Below are 20,203 nucleotides of genomic sequence, written 5' to 3' on the forward strand. Positions count from 1 at the left end.
CTCTTCGGGTGCGGTAGAATCATATACGCAGTTTTCTCTTTTGAAACGTTGAGTCCTACTGCATCCAAATAGTCTACAACTGTGTCGATTTCTGGCTGCATAGCATTCTTTAACGTGTCCCGTCTTGTTGCACTCGTCCAGAGGCAGATATCATCTGCATACACAGAGCACGATGTATAAGGAGACGTTCTTTTAATAGCTGGAGGAAGGCCTGCCATTGCGATGTTGAACAATATGGGGCTGAGGACGCAACCTTGCGGAAGTCCAATATTTCGATGATGTGTGACGCTTAGGGTGTTTCCAAGGCGTACTTGGAAACATCGGTTGCTCATAAATGCAGACAGAAACGTCTGGACACGCCCGGTGATGCCGATTCTGGTAAGTTCTTGAAGGACAGATAGGATGCTGACATTATCAAAGACCTTTTCTACGTCGAAGAAAACAGCAAGTGTTGTGTTTCCTGTCCTTCCTCCATGCTCGACACTGCTGACAAAATCCAGTAGACTATCTGATGCGCTAAGTTTTGGACGAAACCCTGTCATTTCGTCTGGAAGTAACTTCTGACGTTCCAGGAACCAAGCTAGTCGACTTTGAATTAACCGTTCCATCAGCTTTGCGACGCATGAAGTCAGTGCTACTGGTCTGTACGAGGTAGGCAGCTCTGGTGGTTTTCCAGGTTTCTGTACGGGGACAATCGTTGAGAGTTTCCACTCATCTGGCACTCTTCCAGATTCCCAAACTTCGTTAAACAAGCGAAGCAGGGAGGAAAATCCATAGGGAGGAAGGTTTTGCAAAGCTTGGTAGGAGATTCCGTCAGGGCCAGTGGCGCTGTGGCGACGGCATTTCCGTAGAGCCAATGTCAGCTCATTTTCTGTGAACGGGTCATCCAAGAGACTTGCCTTGCGGTTTACTGGAGTTGGCCGCAGCAATGTACGAGCCTGGTTAGAGTATGAAATGGCAAATTCTTCGGCTAGGTCAGGCAAGTTTGTCTGTTGAGCAAGCGCTAATGTATCGAAGGGTCGAACCGGACGTCTGTTTCCGCTTAGGCAGCGAATCACCCTGCAGACTTTGCCAAAAGAGGTTCGTGAATTCGATTCTTCACAAAATTTTCTCCATTGGCTCCTGAGGAGCCGGTTGGCGTATCTCTTGAAGACTGTACATATTCGGTTGAATTTTATCTTGTTCTCGAGAATCGGGTGTCGTCGGTAGCAAATCTGTGCCCTGCGACGAGCTGCGGAGAGATTCAGCAGCTTTAAGTCCGGGGATGGGAAGTGTTCTGGTAATCGAATAGTTCTTGTGCTGTTTCTTAGTGCTGTCTTTATTGCATCAATGATATCATCGTTCGTAGAGTCAAGTGTGAAGCGAAACGTGTCCCAGTGGATAACATGACATACTTTCTTTTTAGTGTTGGAACAACCCCTGATCTGAATCCAAATAGGAAAATGGTCGCTTCCCATTGTATCAGGTGCCGTGGACCATGTAACGTTGAGGGATGGATCATGCGCTGTAACATCTATTGCTGTAAAAGTCGATGGTACTCGCAAGTATGTCGGGCTGCCCGTATTTGCCACCACAAGTCCTACTTCATCGAAAAGTTCTTCGAGTTTCCTTCCTCGGCGATCTGATCGTACGTTACCCCACATTGTATGATGCGCGTTGAAGTCTCCGCATATGATAAGGTCTTGGCGATGTTGTAGACACCAGCTTTGGAAGCGGTCGAACATGTCCGTGTTGCTTCCGGGACGTATGTATAGAGAGACAACAAGTACCGTTTTCTTTCCAATGCGTACCTTAGCTGCAACAAATTCTGCGTCTTCCGTACATAAACCAGTGGTTGGGATTTGACACTGGGGAAGCTCTCGGCGAATAAAAAGGGCTGCGCTCCCATTCGGAAAAGTCGAAATTGATGGGCACGTGTAAGTCTTGTACCCAGATAAGGAACAACCACTTCGGAGGCCAGCCTCCGAAAAAGCCAAAACGGGTATTGGCGACTGTTTGATATATAATTTGATTTCAGAGAGTTTTGAATTCAGACCTCTGCAGTTCCATTGGAGTATTGTTGGGTATTCTTGTTTACCAGTCATATTGATTTGTTATCTGTGCCTGCAGTTTTCCTCTGTTATATTGTCGAAAGTGTATTGTCTTCAAGTTGCCGGTTGTGACAATTTATTTCTTGATTATAGCGCAAGGATGGCCTCTAGGCACAATATACCCTTAAGGGCCGTTTTGACCTCTCCTGCTGGTAGACCTTCCATGACTTTTCTAATAGTTGCAAATACTGCTTTTACGATTGTCACTTTGGGACTCTCAGCGGCATCTTCACGCTCAGGAAGTGTTGTGCTTGCCGGAGAAGCTTTAATCACCTTTGATTCTTCCGTTGAACCAATTGTTCCGCCGCTGGTGGAGGTCCTCGAACCTGCAGGCGTCACGGTCTCTTTTGATGGTATAACGTCGCAGTCGTTCGGACGTGCGTCTAAAAGAGCGGCTCTGTAACTTTTTCCTCCAGGCTTCTTGGGCTTCCTCCGTGAGTTATTTCTTGGTTTACCAGGCTGGAAGATAGTTGGCGTCTCCGACGAGGCATCTTCAATCGGGGAAAGCCGTGGGAAGTCATCTGGGCCTGCTGAAAATTTAACTTCCTGTTGCTGTGGTTTTGGTCCACGAAGGAATGCTTTAGTACGTGCCAGTGCTGCAAGTCGGACCTCGCAGTTAACGTAGCTTGCGGGGTGAGGATCACCACAGTTGGCGCATTTTACGGTGACCTCCTTAGAGCAAGAGGTTATGTCATGGGGACCTCCACATTTCTTACACTTTGTTTCCCCTTTGCAGTATTTTGCTACGTGTCCTATGGCTTGGCACTTGAAGCAGCGTGGTGGGGGCACTACGTGCTCTACTACGTCATGTCTTGTGAAGCCAAGATTTACCTGGCTTGGCCTTTCAGTGTTTGGACGGAAGGTTAGGAGAACTTTGTCCGTTGTAATAGCTGCGGCTCCAGGTTGACCATGTCGGTGAAAGAGACGCCGAACAGCAATCACTCCCTCTGGCGCAAGGTAATCTAACAGCTGAGCGTCTGAGTACCACTCGGGAACACCCCTGATGAGTCCGTGATTTTGTAGATATGTTGCGGACACGGAAGCTTGAACTTCAATGCCACACAGATTCTTCACTTTTAGCAATCGTCTGACTGCTTCCTCTTCGGCGATCTCCACACGGAGACCTCCACGTGCCGTGAAATGGTGGCGCAGTAGTTTCCCACCTGCTGCTGCGCTGATCGCGCTGCTGAGGTGTAATGGGTTCTGTTGCTGTAGGCTGCAAGTCTCATTCTTCGGAGTCAGAAGAACTGGCACGCCAGTGCTTCTTTTGCGGCGATGTTCCACGAGGATGAAGCCATCTTCGTTGTCATCCATTAGGTCACCAGTGTCATTATCGTCGGCGATGATCGTAGATTCTGAAGAGACGCTTTCATTTTCTTCATCGTCTCTTTCTTTTCTACGTTTCACTGGGTTACGTGGGCGCATATTATCTGCGGTCGATGCATCTTTCTTGCGGCAATGAGAAAGAACGTCACCGCTTGTTCCAGGCGTGTCTAAGTGAGTCATAAGTCGAAGCTGTGGAGTCCGAAAAAGCCTCCGGGTACTACCTTCGGGTTCCAGGGACCCAGCAGGCAGCCGTGAGCCCCTGGAGTGGCAGTGGTCGACAGGGAGTGGCTGATTTTCCACAAAATATTTGAAAATTCGAGGAGCGTAGAAAGCAGCGATCCTGATACTAACAGTCTTCTTCTTTTTTTCCTTGGTTGCCAAAGCGGCCCCAAAATTGAGCTAAACTCGACATAAGCAGCTGCCATAGAGGTCTCGGCTCCTAGATACCAAGCCCTGAACATCAGCCTGCCTCTGGAGGCCAACCTGCACGTGCGATTCCTTTCGGCTGTGGAGTCTCCCGCCCGCTAACTTACAAACTTGGGATCCCTTACGGCTGTGGGGGAGTTCGGCTGGCCCGCCTTTGTGTGGATCCTTGTTTGTCTCGAGTTTGGCTGTGGTCGGGGCACCTGCTGGAGGTGTGATCGAGAAGGACGGCCAGGTAGGTCACCAGATGTTAGGAGTAGTACCCCCAAATGCTTAATTTTGAATTATATAATATGCAAAGTTATGTAAAGGAGTAATTTCTCTGTATTATTTAACTGAATAGCTGTTTCTTTATATTAGTAATTTCATCAACTGGGATAATTTCATCGTTACAATAGCATTTTGGGTCCTCTAATTTCTGCTACAAACTTCGTATGGAAAGAATATCAATCGCTCCATCTTTCCTAATGATTAATTTCTTCTTGAATATAAACAAGATCGGTAGTCGGCGCTTTTTCCTTTTCTTTTTACCAAAAAACGTTTGCCTCATAAAAATAAAACGTAAATATTTTTAGCGCGCCACTCAGAAATGGGGATGCTCAAAATTTTTGAACAATTACGTCCTTTTTTTTTTTTCAAGATGTATAAAAAATTAGGATGCGCTCGGTTCAGTAATTGACAAAGAAACAATCACCCTCTTTCATTCGCAGTAAAATTGTTCTAGTTTATTTAAACAAGAAAAAAAATAAAAGCTTAACTCCGAAAGCGTAAGACTAAGTACTCCATCCAGAATTTTATTTACAGTAGGAGGCGGCCCTGCCTCGGCCAGCGCTTCCAGCGTCTTTGCCGACGATCGCGCGTGTGCAGAAATATTTGAAATAGAAAAGAATAAGAACAGGGAGGTTGTTCACAGACAGCCACATTCTTTCAGTTAGAAACGACAATGTTTATTTTAGGGCACGAAAAATTTGCGCGTCTCGATGCGCGAATATTTCGTGCCCTGAAATAAACATCGTCGTTGTTAACTGAAGGAATGTGGTTGCCCGTGAACGTCCTCGCTGTTTTTGTTTTGATCTATTTCAAGTATTTAAAATTACAACACGCTCGCTTTAACCAGCACAAAAATAGGGTCGTCCTCGAAAGCGACCCGCGTCAGCGTCGAAACGTACAACCAACCACCACGATAACTGCACGAACCCCCGACTGCCGAACGCGGTCTCAATTGCTTCGGATTCGATCCGATTTCGGTTAAATTGGCCACCGCGCATTCCCGGCACGCGAATCGAGCGCTAAGGACACCCGAGCACCAAGAACGGCAAGCGGGGGCGACTGAGGCTCAGCGTGGCCGGCAATACCTCCGCCTCCCCCCCCTGGGGACCTCTGTCGCGGCCACGCCGGCAATCGGTAGGCGACGTTGCCGGCCGCAAATCCAATTTAACGCCGGTCGCGTATGCAAAGGGGGTTTCGTCAACTCGCCGTTGGCCGCACTCGGCTCGAATATTGCCCGCGGTAATATTTCATAAGCGCTTAATTGCGTTCGCATGGCTGGAACTTTGAGTAGCCCAGTGGTCATTCCGCGAGAAGGGAGCCGTGCTATAGGGGCTGGCGGCCCCGCACCAAAACTGCCCCCCCCCCCCCCCCCCTGGCAGGACCCAGAGGAAAGGGAAAGGGGGGGGGGGGGGACGCAGCTGTGGGAGAAGTGCGGCGCCATGCATTCACATTCCTCACCCAGTTTCATCTTGGCTCGGAGTACGGCGAAAGTTACAAACTGGCAGAACTGATAGACCAGCTCTCCCACACCCGGTGTCACGCTCGGTGAGCGCGGGTGTGTGAAGTTTAGCACATATAATTAGGGTGTGCATTTTCCGGTTTTAACCGAAAAACACCGATAAACATCCGTCGGTGACAAAAATATAAAATCGGTTAAAACCGAAAAACACCGGTGGTTGGATATTTTCGCTCTGGTTAAAACCGAAAAACACCGGTCGTTGCTAGTTTCCGACCTAGCGAAACCCTTTCCCCGTAGAGGTTCGTCCAACGTGTTATCTCGTGGATCCTGCATTCTTCCAGTATTTATACATGGCTTGCAGGTGGCGTCGGTCCGCCCTCCTTTCTGGGGGTCAAAAGCGTCTAGTGAACGCAGTGGAAGCTAAGCTCTCATACGCCTTTCCCCTATTGTGTCTCCCATGGCCCCCTTTCGTGGAAAAATTAGCACAGTGCAGGGTAGGCTCTTACGTGCCTTTCCCTCATTGGGTCTGGCCAAGTGATGTCGGTGCAAGCCATGTATTCAGAGGTTGCTGCGGTTCCTGGAAGACACTGCCAACGTCGGTGTCGTACAGGAACGTGCGTTTTCATAATTGCGGGTTGCGAACCGCAAGGAACGTGCTGCCATGACGAAAGCACGTTCCTTGCGTGTAGATGCAAGCATGAAAGTATGCTTGCATCTACTATAATAACCAAGTGTGAGAAATAGTTGCTTCCAAGAGAAGAAGTGTATGAACTATGTGAATAAAATTGGAACTCTCTGCCTGTGATAAATCGCTTTTTTTCACAGATATTCCCCGATTTTAGCTTCGTCGTGAGACGTTCCACCGAAATACACCGGTGTTTTGAAAATAAATAAACACCGAAACACATCCGCCGATTTTTCTCACAAATAAACACCGGAAAGTACACACCCTACATATAATGTATCACCATTTTAACGCGGAATCTGTCTATAGGCTGAATTTGATATGAAAAGTGTAACACTCGGGCGTGACGAAAAAGCGTTACACTCTCGCCAAGGCCAGATAAAGCACGCTTATAGCCAATAGCAAGCAATGCACAAGCACCTCAAGCATAAATAAAGCATACTTATTCCTCATCGCCCATTCATTCATAACTACACGCAATTATTTGTAACCAACGATATTAACCAAGTTGGCTCAGTCAGCGGGAATCAAACCCCGGACCATGCAAGCCGCAGTCCAATGTCTTTACTTGGCGCCACAATCACTTTTTTTTTTGTCCAGGTAAGACAAGAACAATTAGCCGCAAATACATGCGATGTCAACAATTTTTTATCGACCAGCCTCTTAAGTGTGCTCTAAAATGCCTTCATCTGTTAAAGGTCAATGAATATCCCTGCTTACTCCAATGCAGTCGTTTCAGACAGGCAAAACACTGTTTTGACCTGCACAAATCACCTCAACAAAGTACATCCTGACAGTTCTGACGTCCACGTCTGCATGCATGACGGCCATGCGAGATTTCCATATAGCACACAAACCTAATGCAAGGAACATATCATACGGTATAAAATCAGCACTGTTTACTAGGAGGTAACGCGTCGTGTGTGGGGGGGGGGGGGGGGAGGGGGTTATGGTAAATCTTTCTTCAGAGTCCCCTGCGAAAACATTCCTAAAAAATACTGCCCCCTAGCAGTGAATGAATACATGTTCAATAGTATCCGGTTGTTTACACAATGCAGTCCACAGACAAGAAGGAAAAATACCTCGTTCCCTGAGTCATGTCTTGACTGGTAGCGTGTTAGTATGACGTTTGAAAAAAAAAAAAAAACATTTGACAGCACGAGGAATACACATTTCCTTCACTCGGCAGAGAACATCCTGCCCTGGGCACTCGATAAACAGTACCAAAACTTCCAGCATACTTATTCCGCAGGCAACCGTCGGCGCGCTCAGCTGGCTCCCGAATGACGAATGACAAAGCGTAGCTCTCGCTACATGGACTCAGAATATCACGGGGTTGATCATAACGTACCAAGAGATACCCCAGCGGGCGTATGATGCCCTAACTCCAGACACTGTACAAACGTCAGTGTACAATCGTTAGTAAGACAGGGGTGCCCGTTGTCTTGCTGCTATTTGAGCTCTACTTGGAGCCACTGTGCAAGTCTATCCAAATGGATGATGGAATCCGAGGGCTTCAACTGCCAACTAAACACCTAAAAATCCCTGGGTTCGCGGATGATGTTTCCGCAATCTTTTCTGAAGGGAAGGAGCTTTTGAGGGCAACGGACAAAATTCAAGAGTTTTGTGCAGTATCGGGAGCTCGTCTTAATCTAGAAAAATCTACAGGTACGTGGCTGGGTAACCGGGCCTGCGATCCTTCAAGCGCGTTGGGAATAAAGTGGTCGTCCTCGCTGGAGAAGCACCTCGGCGTACCGTTCGCGTCGACGCGTCCGAGTCATGAAACGTGGTCGGTCAAACTTTAGAAGATGAGAGCGTCGTTCTCACCATGGCGCACGAGACAAATACATCTTACCCAGCGAAGCTTTGTGTGTAACACTGTTCCCTTTCCTAATTTGCCCCGTACGCGGCCCAGGCTATTCCAATCGACGCCAGCACAGTGTTGAAGGCACATCGACTCTTGGCAACATTTCTTTGGCAGTCGCCAGTAGAAAAAAAAAAAAAACAAAAAAAAAAAAACGAGGCGCACAATTTACTTCCTTTACCTTGAGGCTGGGGGATTTTCCTTGGTGCATGCGGCCCTCAAAGTGAAAATAAGCCGGTTCCTTTTGTTCAGAGACTCAAATGTTTAAATTACGCGATGGTTATTCCAGAGCCTTGGGGGTGCTCAACTTAGCCAGTGGGTGGTTAGCACATCGGGACAACAGAGTGCAGCTAAGTGCCTACGGTTCTACAAGTAAATTGCCGAAGAGATCAAATTCTTCGAATCAAGGTTCTCGTGGGAGTATCTCCAGCAAGTGAAGAAGAAAAAAAAAAAAAAAAGAACTCTATTGGGACACGGTTAGCAGCATGTTTCCTGCTCCTTTGTACAGAAATGGTTTCGAATCATCCGCCGGAAACGATGTCCTCAGGCGATTGCGCAGCCTCCCTGTCTCCTCCAAACCAAAAATTTCTTTATCAGTTTTCACACTGAAACCCTGCCAGTAAAAGCTTGGTTGGAAAACAAGGGCTCCTACTTTCCGATCGGAACCAACTTCAGTTTCTGCGGTGAGGGAGAGACGCTCCCTCGTGTATTTCTGAATTGGAAGGGCGCCTTCTGTTTCAAGGGGGATTTCCGTCATATTTTTTAATGTAACTTTGAGCAAAACTGGGATTCTCTCAAGTTTATCTACTTTGCTGAGGAACGGACAGTGGGGTCTGAGTCGTTGGTTGCGATGGCTGTCCACGCGATGTGGTTGTGCCGGACACTGCATGTGGAGGTGGCGCATCGGTGGAAAACCGCGTGGCAGTTGTTTCGGGAGAAAGCAGAGGGGACACTGAGCGCAGTTAGCACAGCACCAGATGATGTCAACCACGCCTGGCTCAAGATAAAGCAACAATTAAAAAAAAAAAAGGTCGTGGCCCGCAACACAAAGCCCCCCTGGCACAAGAGACGTTAGAATGAAGGTGGGTTCTCTGTGTATGCTTGAAACATTTCGTGGTTTCTTTTAGTTGTGCTCATGCCTAAGTAGTGTATGCAACCACTGACCTGGCCATGTGGCTGGTATGCACCAAAAACAAACGTCTTTAATAAAAGGTTTACAAAAAACAAAAGTATGGTTATCGTCTTTGGCTCCCACGCAAAGGGCCGAGGTTCGATGCTGGGTATCGTACGCGCCTTTTTATATTTCTGTAAATGTCGCGTTCAGGTGAATTCGGGAGCACCGTTGTTGATTCGAGGTCCGAATGTTCTACGCGCCGAACCTTTTACGCCGATTGTTCCAAAAGCACACGCGTGTACATAAGGGGCTCCGCGTGGTGAGCGGCGGTCAGTCTCGCTCCAGCGCTCGATCCTGCTTTTACGTCGCCATCGACACCATCGACACTAGCCTTTTTTATTTTGTTTTGGGCTCAAGTTCGCCCCATTAAACGTTTAGTTTCCGTATTTATCCGTCGCCTCATTCATTCGTGACAATATCAGGAACACCTGAGTTCTAAACAACGGCGTGCATGGCACGAGCACGATTGCATATCCTACAAGATACCTTCCTGGCGTGAACATGAACATGAACATAAAAATGTGGTTTAATAAAATGTCTGAAAAGGGCTATGGTTACAATGCGGTTCGGGAAGAAGAAAAACGATTGAAATTTGTAGTTGAAAAAGAAATGTGCACATTGAAATTCGTCACCTGTTTAGAGCCAATGCTAAGTTATATTATCTATACAATTGTGTATTACATGTTTGCATCACTATGCTAATAAAATTTCTACATGCCCACAAACACACTCTGCTAGCGCTTTTGGTTTTAGTAGCATTTCTGCCCGCATCTCAGCTTTTATATTTGTTTATACAGAAAAGGAAAGACGACAACGGTCGATCCGCCCAACGAGGTAGAGGGGCTTAGAGCGATAAACTGGCAGCTGAAAGTGACCCCCACCAGCCCGCCGCCATGTTGAATATTTTTGACCACTAGTCATGTGACCTTATAGTTTTACGCAACGATTTTAAAAAAAGTACCGCGCACAGATAATTGCGTATTGATCTTTAATAAGAGTACCGACGACATAAGTTATGTTTCGTTTGTTTTAAGTGAAAAATGTGTGGTGTCGTATTAGTTTGCGATATTATCGGAGCTAGATACTGATCTCTGGGGCTAACAGTATTGGAAAATAGTTTGTCATGTTTTTTACACTGATCGCAATACAAATCTCGGCTCTGTTTTGAGTAAAAGCCTCAGGATTTGGTACGGTCACCTGTCTAGTGGTCAGATTTGTACAATATGGCGGCAGCCAGGGGGGGGGGGGGGGGGGGAGTAACGTTTGCCTGTGAGCGGATGCCAGTGTATGGCTCTAAGCCCCTCTACCTCGTTGGATCTGCCAAGCAAGAAAAATGACGGTTCTGTTGCCAGTAAGAGCTCAAATAAGAAAAAAAATAATCGAGTCCTTCATTCATAACAAAAGCTGTTTATCTAAGGTAGCGCGAAAGACACGGCCGCGGTGACCCTGAGCAGAATGACAGCGCGAAACTCGGAGGAGCTGAGCCACGTCACGCGGCCGCCGAAAAGTCCGGACGTGAAGGAGGAACGCCGGTGTCGTGCGCAAGCATTTATGCTCGCGAACGGACGTGCATCGCCGCCCTGGGGAGGGGGGGGGGGGGCGCTATGCAAGACGGCAGTACGAAGGGACTGGTACATTGACGCCTGCTGCGATTGGTCAGTGCCACGCCACTGACCTATTGCAGCGGGCATCATTGTCCCAGTCCCTTCGTACCGCCGTCTTGCATAGCCCCCCTGGTGGTTGAACTAGACTGCCTTGTTCAAGATGGCGCCCTTGGGACCGCAGCCTTAAGACACGCACAGCGTGGTTTGCTATCAACGATTCTTGCTTCGTGATTGGTTCTTCGACGCATTTATCGACTGTTTCCGCATTCTCATTCACTCCGGGAAAGCAGACACATGCCACAGTGCATGAATTGATCTCTCTTTAGTACTGCGCTGATCTCGGAGCTGACAGCTCTCTGCTTTAGTACTGCGCTGATCTCGGAGCTGACAGGACTTAAAAACCAAACAAACCAAACAACAAGCGTAATTTTACAGCGAAGCTCTATTTGACTCGTCGGTCACGTTTTTTCGTGTCCGTCGACAGAGCAGTAGTCGACAACTAAAATAGTCGACAGAAAACCATCGGGCCTTATCACCGTTCGCGCACGCCTTACGGTCATGTGGTTTTGACATTCGTTTCAATAAGAAAACCACAAAACAAATGTCAAAACCATGTGATCGATGATAAGCACGTAGCGCTCCCCACATGCGTTTTGCGGTGAAGATTGTAGTTGCATAAGCTGCTGGCGGCAATGCCAGAGTTCGAAGTGTAGAGTGACGTCACTAGCCCCGCTAAAGGCTTAATCACACGATGCATTTTTCCAACGCGCCACGGTATAGCGAAACCGAGATTTCGCGAAATCGGCCCGGTCACACTTGGAATTCGACGCGCGAAACCTGTGACGTATTGACTCACAAGAATCTCGCTAAACCTTGTCATCTGCACCGGAAATATCGCTCGTTTCGCATCAAAATGCTATGAAGTATTCACAGTGGGGTGAGACAGTCTGCTTTATTAATACCACTCAATAAACTTAATCAGATTCGGCTCACTGGATTTACTAGGCCAGCCAATTCCGGGAAAGACCGTGAAGAGGCGGATAATCTCGAAGTATTTCGGGCATGTTTGCACCGCTAAAAGAGAGTTATCCCTAGTCATCATGTTTATATTCTGTGTTCGCACTCGTCGCGACTGTTGATGCATCTGCACCGCGCCACCTACGCACCAACCCGCCGTTTGCCCGTACGCACTGCTTCTCCGCTTGTCGCTAGCCGCCATGTTTGCTTTTTTCTTTTCGGCTTTGGCTCGGATAAGGAATCGGCCGAAAATCAGACTCCTCCCAAAGCTCGCTCCGCCTCGAAGGTCACGTCACGACGAAGTCGAGCTGCCATTGGCAGCGTCCGAGTTTCTCCTTCAGGTGATTGACAGGCCTCGGTGAGGTTTCAGCAAAAAATTTTCTCCAGAAGCGAGGAGCACGCGCAACCTTTTTGGGAGGCGCGCCACTTTTTCGGGTGTGTTCACACGGGTCATCTGTTTCCCGAAACCTAGTTTCGGGACACAAGATTCGCCAACAAGATGTATTGTGTGAATAGACCTTAACAATGTGAAGCATGTAGCGCTCCCCGCATGCGTTTCTGGGTAAATATTGCGGTTGCATAAGCTGCCGCGGCAACGACAGCGTACGAAGTTTTTACAGCATAAAAATGTTTTGGTGTAGTGCATTTTGCATTTACTTTTCTTTCGTCAATCATTAGGTATAGACCCTTTTGCTGTTTACAAGCATGAACTGATTCTTGCGTCCCACGCGACTTCCGGTCGCACAGTCTTTGAAAGCATATTTAGCTTGCTTATGTCACCAGTGCTAGAAAGCATAAATGCTACACGGACAACAAAGTTAGAGATTTAACGAGGGTCTTCGGCTGTACAATATTACATCTTGGAGGAGGCAACTTGGTTTACAAGAATACTCGAATATTTTTAACACATCTCGCACTCCTTCGCTCTTTTGGCGTTCACCTGGGGAATCGGGGGTTAAACGTTTCATCTGCATTTCAAGCAGCGGTGTTAAGGTGGCCCTAGCTCTTTTTTTTTTTTTTTTAAACCGGAAGTTCTTAGGGGTGTCAAAGACTGGGGCACCACCTGGTGGCGTGTGCCATAAAAAGGGTCTATAGTGCAGTGGGCAACCGTTGCAGGTTATACCGCAGCTTCGCTCTCCAACTACCTTCACAGCGTGGAATGGAGCCTTAATTTTGTTTTTATCGTATGCTTAGAACCCACAGGCCCGACGACATGACTTGTTTCTTCAAGCATATGTGGACGTTTGAAGCGTAATTCTGACACTCTATCACTCCTTAAAATGTTTACAGCGTACGTATTGCATATTAGATACATATTATAATGTTACAATATACGTCTGTTGCGGCATAAGAAATCAAGAAATAAGAAAGTTAGAATACATTTTATTAGGCTAAATTTAGTTCAGCGACTGGTTTAAAACGTTTAGCGAACTCGTTCCACCTGTGTCAGAACACTGTAAAGCACTACTCGCAACCTCTGTCGCAACTAAAGTGCATAATACAATCTTAGGCCTCTGGCTATATTCTATGTCACGCTTCAAAAAGGAGTGTCTTAAATCCGTAAAACGCAATCAGTCTGCATAGAAACCAACCAAAAACAAAACAAACATTAAGAAAGGTTTTATACCAAATTGCAAAAGCTGGCGCCAATACAATTGGGTGCAGAATAGAGACTTAATCTGAACTTTACAAGAAGGCAAGACACCGTGACAATCAATAACATTTTATCTAACTTAGGGGCCATAGTAGACTGTCCTAAGATGGCGCAGTCAATTTAACAACATGTAGCGGATTTTAAGAACTGTTCGCCTTTTTCCTAATAAATTGTTCCCCTTTTTTCCCCCACAAGATAGAACAGAGAGGATTAGCCTCCCTGCGACAATTCAGTCTTTAGTTACGCAAGTATCTGGGTACCGACAGTTAGCAATTTAGTTTATCCTTGAAACCTGAGTCGCAAGAGTAATAGTCTCTTTTTTCTAATTTCTATTTTCGACATTCGCATGAGATTTATGTGAGGGAGCACACGGGGCGCACAGGCAATATTGTCGCTGAATCGGATTAGCAAATATTGAGTTGCACTACTATACAAATCATGATAGAAACAATACCGACGGTTATTTTATTTATTAAGGAGTCCTTTGAAAGTACCTGCAGGTAAAGCAAAATTTGAGGCGTTAAACCAGGGCATATACCATCAAGAAACAAACCTGCCGTACATCAAGCAAAGTGATGTAAGAAGTCATTCTTAGGCCACCAATCACCTAGTCCCATTCTGTGGGCACTTCTAGGGTTCCAATATGAAAAGTTTCACTGTTGTGAACCGTGGGCTTTCTTTTCATTTAACTGGGTATTATACTTTCATTCAAATTGTTACAGAAATTATTACGCAAAACCATAGAAAAAAGTTTTCTTTGGGGCACCTACAGTGACTCCTCGTTAAGTGCTGTCCTCAAAATTGTCATCGACTCAAGCAAAATGACATTCAGAAATACCGGTATTCATAATTTGCTTCTCACAATTATGTAGTACATAGAATTGAGCAATTTGTCAAAACTTTCAGTATAAGTAGCACATGGTCTCATGACATAGCTGTGCATAACGCTGGACACCTTTGAGAAAGTTAATTGTTGGCATTTTTCTCTGACTCTTTTTTTTCTTCTGCCCCATCCTCCTGCCCTCAGCCTAGATTCACCCAAGTTATCTTATTTGTGGTCGTGCCTAGTCAGACGGCTGATGTAGCCGCAACAGAATTTAAAAGCACGAACCGAGAAAACAATTTATTTAGAAGGTTACGCCACCTATGTTCAGTATGCCGAAACCTGGAAAGTTAAATTTCATCGGATAAAATATGGTCAAATATATTAGGGATGCAATACGAAACTTTTTGATAGCATCAATAGTATTGGCCGCTTACGTAACTGTGTGTTGAAAAAGAATGACTACCCAGAAGGCTTCAACCTGAGCCCGGACTCCTTTCTCCCGCTTTAAAGAAGTACAAATATAATAATAGAGTGGTTTCGTTTGAAAACGAACACACATGTCATGGTGGGTATTTTTGATTTGCCTTAAAATATATAAGTAGGAGCCCCACTTTCATAATGAACACAACTGTTCTTTAAAATTTGTTTGAAAATTAATTTTTTTCCACAAACCTTTTAAAGCGCAACAATGTGAAATGCTACATTTCGGCTGCTTGCCTTTGTACCCAGTTCTGTCGGTTGTTATAAATGAGTAAAAACGAAAAAAAAACAATAATGAAAAAAACAGTGAGTGCTCAGGCGGCTGGTGGATGTTGATTATGATGTAGTATACCCGACGTTCGTTTCCCCTGTCTTTCTTCTTCGACCAAGTTTCCCAGCTTTTACCACAGTCTCAAGTTTCCTATATCATGACACAATATAATGTTTTGTAAAAATGTGTAATGCGTGGCCTTTCCTTTTTTTGTTTGAATTTAACTTTTTTGGTATACTTCATGTCAGAAATATAAATGCTAAACATCGTGCCTTCGACGTTTTGGTGACATATTTGGAGCATTTAATCTTAGGATTCATCGCAAATATTGCTTAGTAAATAATGTACACTTCCAGTCCTTTACATGGGCTATTTATTTTCGCGAAGTCATTTATATCATTTTGTAAATGTGACAAAAACGTAAATTTAAACCCATTTAACTTACTTTGCTATTATTCTCAATAATGTCACCTATCTTTTGGTATATTCAGTTTTCTCTTTTTTGTTTATTTTCTGCAGAAGTGACCAAGCACACATCCACGGACCCGAATCGACAAAATTGTAGTTTCGCAAGTTGGCGTTACTGCAAGGCCTTTTAGACTTAAAAAGCTAAGGGCAGTGGCCTTGCGAGTGTTCGGAAAGTGAAGGGATGGCGGGAGCCGACGATGGAGCTGGGAATGGAGAGTATCATGTGGACGTGCCACCGCCATTAGAAAAAAAAAAACAAAAAAACATGGCTGCCCCTACCCCCTCCGCTGTTCCGACACAACTGGTTTCACGTGTTCTCTTTTGTTTTAACACAGAATGTGCTTTATGAGTAATTTTTTTATAAGAAAATCATTATGAATGAGCGTCATGAACGATCGTCATGTTGCGAGCTTTACATACGTTAAGGTTATACATAATGTTCGAACACCAGCGGGGCTCGATCCTGGGTCGGTGCGGTGTCACTTGGATGCAATAGCCACTGAGCTGCGTAGCACAACATCCCTGAAAGGATCGGGCTCCTGCAGAACGTGCCGGCAAAAGCGGTGCCATGTCATACAATGACCGCTCACCTCATTGATGTCATGTATCACGCAATAACCATTAAATAGCCGTGCGGAGCACTCGTTTGCTTGGTCTTTGTCGCATGATCATGCGCAAAGACCATGCGCAAAGACCGTGCGCAAAGATCTACATGGTCTTTGTCGCATGATCGAGCGAACGAGTTTTCTTATTTTCTTCTTTTATTTGAATTAGGAGACCAGTGGGTGGACATTGGGCATATTGTTGTTTATCTCAGCTTAATATGTACAATACTTACATATCGCCTCCCCCCCCCCCCCCCCCCCCCTTCGATCGTAAGGGCTTTTAAAAGCAAAAAGATGAGTTCTACAACTAGTACACCTGGCGTTGTGGCTAGCATTCCAGTCATGTGGTTTAGTTTCCTTAGACGTTACTCGCGTCACAGTAAACACAAGAACACAAAAAGTGACGTAGTCACTTTTTGTGTTCTTGTGTTTATTGTGATTTCTCTTATTAACTGATGCCCCTGTTGTCCATGAAACGATTCTTCCATCCGTCCATCACAGCATTATCTTCTATGTATCCTTTGTGTTTGTACTGGAACAGTCCCCCCCTTATGTAATGCCCAGCAATGGGCCTTTAAGATACTTTTTCATTTCATTTCATTTCATTTATTGGTACCCTCAGGGCCCGAAGGCATTACAGAGGGGGTGGGATTATTACGTACAAGTTAATGGAACACTCAAATCACAATCAACTTCTGGTAGTATTGATACAGCTTTTTTAAAATCAACAGGATTAACAATTGTGGCGATCGATGTGGAAAGGTGATTCCAGTCAGCAGACGTACGAGGTATGAATGATCTGTAGTAGGTATTAGTGTGGCACTGTGGAATTTCGACTTTATGTATGTGATCATTGCGTGATGATATGTAGGATGGCTCCAGTAGGAGTTCAGTCTTAAGTATAGGGTTGTGAAAAAATATTTTCTGAAGTAAACTTAATCGATAAAACTTTCGGCGTAAAGAAAGAGCTGGCAAGGATAGGCATTTTTTCATAGAGGTTACGCTTGATGTACGATGGTAATTAGAAAGAATGAAACGCACAGATCTATTCTGGACAGCCTCCAAGGCGCCGACGAGGCTCTCGGTGTTAGGATCCCAAACAGCAGAAGCGTACTCAAGTTTTGGCCGGACTAGTGTTTTATAGAAAAAGAGTTTCAAAGTCGAAGGAGTCTGGAAAAAATTACGTTTTAGATAGCCAAGCATGCGGTTGGCATTGGAAATGACGTGGTTAACATGCGATTCCCATGAGAGGTTAGATGTGATGTGAACGCCCAGATATTTGTAAGTGTCAACCCGCTCTAAAGTCATATTATTAAGGATATAGGAAGGAGGATCGTTAACTCGCCTGGAAATTATCATGTGTTTACACTTGTCGACATTTAATGACATGTGCCAAGAGTCACACCAACTTGAGATGGAATCGAGATCATTTTGAAGAAGTAAGATGTCGGAACTGTTAACAATTTCGCAGTATACAACACAATCATCTGCAAATAAACAAATAGAAGATGTTACATTCAATGGTAAGTCATTAATGTAAATGAGAAAGAGAAGAGGGACAAGCACAGATCCCTGAGGTACTCCGGACGTTACTGAAACTTTGGACGAGTCGGTATTATTACAACTTACAAACTGTGAACGATTAGTTAGAAATGCGCGAATCCACGAAAGTACATGCGGTTCAGTGTTAAGTTTGTGAAGCTTAAGAAGAAGAAGGTTATGAGAGACCCTGTCAAACGCCTTGGAGAAGTCAAGAAAAACACTGTCAATTCGTGAACCACGATCTAGAACGCGATGGAAATCATTTGTTAGTCTTACAAGTTGTTTCTCGCATGAAACTTGAATAAAGAAATAAAGAAATATTATATTTACTAAATTGAGATACACAACAGTACAAACCCCGACTCAAGTGTCCTTACTGAAATGAAAGGAAAAAGACACGCGTAGCCATTGGTGTCGGAACAACGGAATAGTCGAGGCAAGCTTCCTTTTTTTTTTAATAGCGGCATGTCTCCAGAACGGGTTTCTCCCCCTTTTTTCCTCTCTATCGTCAGCTCCCGCGACCCCTTCACTTCCCAAACACTTGCAAAACTACTGTCCTTAGCATTTTGAGGCTAAAAAGCCTCGCAGTAACGCAAACTTGCGAAACAAAAATTTTGTCAATTCAGTCCATGGATGTGTGTTTGGTCACTTCTAGCGAAAATACAACAAAAAAATAGGAACTCTGATTATGCCAAAAGATAGGTGGCATCATGAGAAATAATCGCAAAAAAAAATTAAAAAAAACTACGAAAACTTTTTTTAATAAAATAACCTCAAACATGGCTACACTTGATTTTTAAAATAAATTGAAAAATTGTATAAATTACTTTGCGAAAGTAAATGAAACTACGGTGGTACGAGTCGATGAGCCATGTAGAGGACTGCGGGTGTACAGTACTTTGGTCAGCAAGATTTGTTCTGAATGCTAGAATACAAGCTCCAAATATATCACCAAAACATCAAAAGTACGATGCTTAGTTTTTTTGTTTTTTTTTAATTTTCACATAAATTATTGAAAATAAAATTGAATGTAATCTAAAAAATAGACCGCGCATTATAAAAGTATTATGAGCTTTTTTTTTATTTCGTTTTTACTCATTTACAGCAACGAACAAAACTGGGCACAAAAATCAAGCAGCCGAAATGTAGCATTTCACCTTGCTCCATCCAGTTAAACATTTTTGTAAAAAGAAATAATTAAAAAAAAATGGAAGAACAGTTTTGTTTATTACGGAGGTGGGGCAACTACATATATTTTTGACGCAAATAAATGTACCCACAACAACACGCGTGTTCGATTTCAAATGAGCCCACCTAATAAATAATAATAGCAATATTAATAATTCTTGGGCTGCATAGCAAACACGAGCCCTCGAGCCAAAGTCGACATCAAAGAAACGTGAACCACTGGAGACGCGATCGAACTCTCCTAGGCTTCGGTCCCATCGAGTCGCTCGGGGGCCCGGCTCCTGGACCCATCGAAAGTGTTTAAAATATTTCTCTACAAAAAAGAAAGGAAGAAAAAACCTCTAGCGCTCTTTTCGAATCGACCACATTTCTCTCCACCAAGTTTGGTCTCCTTGAAGGAGTTGCTGTGGCACACTTGGCGACGTAACCCCCCCCCCCCCCCCCCCCCTCCCCCCCGACCCCCATCTGGGTGGCCGCAGCCCCCGCGACCCACCCAGTCCTCTGAATTGGAGATCTCGCTCTCGGAGGCCCAGAACCGACAGAAGCTGGAGCTGCGGCCCGTGCCGCTGACCAGAAGCTGACGTTGAGATAACAGCTGAGCTCGACATTTCTCCGATGCGCCCTCGGGACGGGCTCACTGGAGGAACCGAGAAGAACGCATGGCGACCGAGCGACAGCGGGAAAACTGCTCTGTTAACTTTCAATGCGTCCTTCCGGAGATGGAGGGTTTTACGAATCGCTCGAAGGGGGCAGCACGCTGTCGCTAAGTTTTATCTTCAGAAAAGTAGAAAAGCCTGTTTTTTTGTTTTTTTTTCATCATCGCTCTCTTTCTTTTCCTTTCTCTCTCTTTCTTGGCCTTCCTCTTTCCACATTTCGAGAAAGTGAGATTCTATAAACATTCATATACCTCTATGAATGCGAACCGTTTTAAGAGGAGGAACTGCTCGCATAATACATTTACAAGTTATTACTTCACATTAAACGTAATTCCGGTTTTTGAAAGCCTTCTTCGGAAGTTACGGAAAGATTTGGAAATTGATTCCATTTTCGGCGTGCGTATACGCGTGTGTAGAATGTCGAGAATACCCAACTGTCGCAGTGCTAGACAAACGAGAAACAAAAAGAAAAAGAACGGGGGCGATTATGTTTTCTTTAGAATTTGGTAGCGATGATCGGCAGAGTGCCGCACCTACACCCAATCAAGACCCGACCTCGTATCGGCAGAGTTCTTAGCTTTTTATCCCGACGTCAAAGTCA

At 45.1% G+C, this 20,203-nt stretch overlaps 1 pseudogene; it reads left to right on the forward strand.

Moving 5' to 3' along the window:
• Positions 1 to 8,061: 8,061 nt before the first annotated feature.
• LOC121833718 overlaps positions 8,062 to 20,203 on the forward strand; it is a 121,245-nt pseudogene continuing 109,103 nt past the window's right edge.

This window comes from Ixodes scapularis, unplaced genomic scaffold (genome assembly GCF_016920785.2).
Source record: "Ixodes scapularis isolate PalLabHiFi unplaced genomic scaffold, ASM1692078v2 PGA_scaffold9__187_contigs__length_104089568, whole genome shotgun sequence".
NCBI lineage: Eukaryota > Metazoa > Arthropoda > Arachnida > Ixodida > Ixodidae > Ixodes > Ixodes scapularis.